Source organism: Pteropus alecto, unplaced genomic scaffold (genome assembly GCF_000325575.1).
Source record: "Pteropus alecto unplaced genomic scaffold, ASM32557v1 scaffold63, whole genome shotgun sequence".
Classification (NCBI taxonomy): Eukaryota; Metazoa; Chordata; class Mammalia; order Chiroptera; family Pteropodidae; genus Pteropus; species Pteropus alecto.
In genome coordinates this window covers 5322780-5326482 of record NW_006434897.1, presented here as the reverse complement: position 1 = coordinate 5326482, position 3703 = coordinate 5322780, and the positions used below count along the sequence as shown (strand labels likewise).

General features: G+C 35.8%; 1 protein-coding gene across 1 annotated transcript in view; it reads left to right on the top strand.

Annotated features, from left to right (window-relative positions):
• The first annotated feature begins 404 nt into the window (after positions 1 to 404).
• HPGDS (hematopoietic prostaglandin D synthase) overlaps positions 405 to 3703 on the top strand; it is a 32110-nt gene continuing 28811 nt past the window's right edge. Inside the window, exons 1-2 of the mRNA XM_006910738.2 lie at positions 405 to 455; positions 3088 to 3248. The gene's annotated coding sequence lies outside the window, so the exon portion shown is untranslated. The remainder of the gene's footprint in view (positions 456 to 3087; positions 3249 to 3703) is intronic.

The following is a 3703-nucleotide window of genomic DNA, read 5'->3' as shown; positions in this document are numbered from 1 at the left end:
CAAATAAATCATTTTAATTGATATATTTTGGTTGCTTGCTTCTTGATAACATCTAGAAAAGTACTTCAATCTCACCAAAAATCTCCCCTAAATTATACTTTTGTCTGCATTAGTTTTAGTGTCTATAAAAGAGTAAGTTCATCCTGTGATGTGGGATTATCAGAGTGTGGCCGTCCAGTGATCTGAGTATCTTGAGTCTTTGTTGCTAGATTTGGGGTCAAAGATAATTTATGCCCCTATAATTTTCAGTCCATGAACTCTGTGTGCCTTTGGACCTAGTTATCATTCACGTTATCACGTAAGACAGAGAAATGTCTTCAGGGGAAAGTTATGTCATTGAATAATAGAACAGAAAGTGACTTCAGAGGTAACTAGGCAAACTCTTACATTCCAAGAACTGAGTTTGGGAGAGGAAATGAAACTCTTTTGGGTAAGAGGACAAGGTAAAGGAAGAGGTAAGATTTAATGCATGGTTTTTTCTCCTACGATGTATATTATAATGATACAGAGGGGACAGTAATTGATTCTGGAAAAATCTTGAAAGCAACTTACTCTATTTTAATTCTTATTTTTCCATTTTTGGCAGAAGAGTAAATATAAAATCTCATGAATAAGATTCAAATGTTTGAGAATTTTGCATCCAGAAATGCTTTCATGACATGCCCTAGTCAGTTACATAACCATATTCAAGTATATATACATCATTTGTGATGTTACTTTGTGGGTATTAAATGAGATAACATATGACAAGCACTTTGTTCAATGCTTGCCCATGGGTAGCAGTTAACGAATATTAGCTATTTATATTACCATTATTTGCTTATATCTGGGAATCCTCTTTTAACCAAAGAGCTAGGCAGAAAAACCTTTACTCGCAACCTTGGAAATAATTACTGTATCATTCTTCACAGTACCTGGAGTCAGGGAAGAAAAATAATGCTGTCACCATTGAAATCTGGGAAAACATAAACACTAAAGATTTACAGGCATATTTCAATTACTCAAATAAATTAGAAGCAGAAAGAGAAAAATATTCTTCATAGCCTGCCTTCTCCATCCGGGGTTTAAATACGTGTTTTTAGGTTCTCAACTAACTGTGAAAAAGACACTGTGATGTCAAGTAAAGGAAATTCTGTGGGCTTCTCCTGGAGACTTCCTTTATCTTCCATTAGCAGAGCAGCCAGAAAAATAGAAAGAGGTTTGTTTGAATACTTCCCCTTTACCAAAATAAATAATTAAAGAGGAACTTACATGTGGACTATTTTTAAGCGATTTTATTTGTTTTTCCATTATTAAAGAAATATGCAATAACCACTAATATTTATTAAACAATAATTTCTTGCCAAGTAATGCACTGAGTGCGCTAGCTTGTGCATCCAAAATTCCTGAGCGATTTTCCTATATCTCTGTTTCCTCATCATAAAAGGGGATTAAAAATGATTCAGGTAAGGGCAAAAAGATGTTTTAAAAATGTAAGTTAAAACTCAGTGAAAGATAATAAATACAAAGTGTTGGTTTTGTATGGCTCCCATTCCATTTGCATTTCATTTTGACTTACACATATCTTTTGGGCACATAAAGGGCTGTAATTATGTCTTCTTAATTAAACTTTGTACTGACTAATATATTTATTTCCATTTCTTATGTTTACATTTTTAAAAGTTTAAAGTGTTTAGAAATAGGAAATACTGCACAATTAATCAGTTGCTTTTGCTGTCTATGAGCGTAATTTTCTAAAAGTTGAAAGCCAGCCTGTCATTAAAATGTTTCACGGATAATCTGTGGGCCCAATAATGCACAGGCAGGTGTTTTACTAGGTCTTTTCACTGAGCTGTCCTATTATTATAGCTGGAATTAATTTCTATGCTAAGGAGTGAAAAAATAAATTCTTAAAACATTTAGGCATTTGTTACTAATCTGTATAGGATTATCAACAAGCTATATTGGAATCTTCCACTCCAGATTTACTTTAAAAAGGCCCTTCTGAGAAGTGACTATAAATAAAACACACCAGCTGCAATGAGAATTTAAAGTGTCCTTGTAAAAATGTGAATTGTGGGGAAATACGAATTGAGACCATTCATTCATCAAATATATATTAGTGCCAGCGATGCGCCCGGAACGCCTCTCAATTCTGATGACACAATAGTAAACTAAACGTTGAAGTGTCTGCACTTTTGGAAGGTGTAAACAAAATATACTATGGTGTCAGACACTGTGATGAAGAAATACACTGCAGATAAAGGATGAGACTGTTGGAGGAGGGTCCGGGTGAGGAAGTGGTGAGGCAAGGATGCTCCAAGCAGACCTAATGGAGTGAGGAAGCAAACCAAGAGTGTGTCTGTAAAGAGGGTTTACTTGCGCCCATGTTTTCTCATTCTCCAGGAGCCTGTGTGTAAGATTTTAAAAATAAATGAACATGTAGTGTAACTGCACACAAACTTCATTTCATTTCTTTAATATAGTTTTTTTTCTGATTCGAGCTGGTTTTGCCCAGATAATGGCACTGTGACCTACTTGCTTTTTCCACTTTCTACCTTCGTATGCTTGCTCCTTTAATCATTAAGCCTTAGGACATACGATTTATTGAGCCTCAGGTCTATAACCATGGGGACGATAAGTTTTGGTTGTATTAAGGATAACAGCCTTAGATTTATTTCGGCTCCAGGCCCATTGAGGCAAAACAACCTCACCAGCCACAGGACCAGATGGGATGGTGCCAGACTGATCAATTACCACAACACCCTTCGTTTCCATGATGACTGGTTTTCCCCTATATAATCTGTACTCCCAAGACATCTGGGGTGCCAGGTTGTTAAGAGCATGAACTCTCCTGTGTCTCTGGGACCTGCAGCTCCCTGAAATAGATCTTTACTTTCTTTGCTGCAAACCTGCACGTCTCTCTCCTTTGACTCACACACAGGCAAATAGACCTCTTTTGTTCCATAACAGTAGCGATAGGCATACTTCACATCTATAACTTGGACTTTATCAACTGTATGCAAATATGTTAGGTTATGTATACACCAAGATCTCATTAAACGCCAAGAATAACCAGAAGTCTTTGATGCTTAAACTGTTTGGCAGTCATATTTCATCTAAGAAGTGAAGGAAGAGAGTTACAAGGAAGTAAGTCACCTCTTCTCTCATTGGCTTGTGATTGTCAGTTAACTCATCATGTAAACCCAAGACGCAGTCACATACAAAGACGAAGAAGATACTAGACACTCCACAGAGACGCAGCACAAGTAAGTGATATGACTGAATTCTGTAAAGACAAGAAACAAGATAGTCTTCACTCTTTAGGGTTTTATTTTTATTGCTGTCATATTCTGTGTGTGACTGAGAGACTGTCTTGTGGCTTATTTTCACATTTCACTACTCAGATCTTTTCTCAGTTGGAGACTGTTAGTAAAAATCAAATGGTAATTTCTAAGAGAAACGTAGGTACAAGAGATTTTAAAAGATTTTAAGAGATTTAAAAAAGACCTTTGAGTGGCTTTTAACAGAGAAAACACAGTCAATAAATACCAGAGGAAGAATTCAGTCCTAATTAGGATTTGTTACTTGTTCCAGACTTTTCCCAACTGATGTTTTTACAATATGTGAAGCTGTAGAGAATTTCATAGTTCTTCACTTTCTTTTTCTTTTTTTCTTTAAAGTTCAGAGATTTTACTCTTCTCTACCACCATGTAAAATAGGT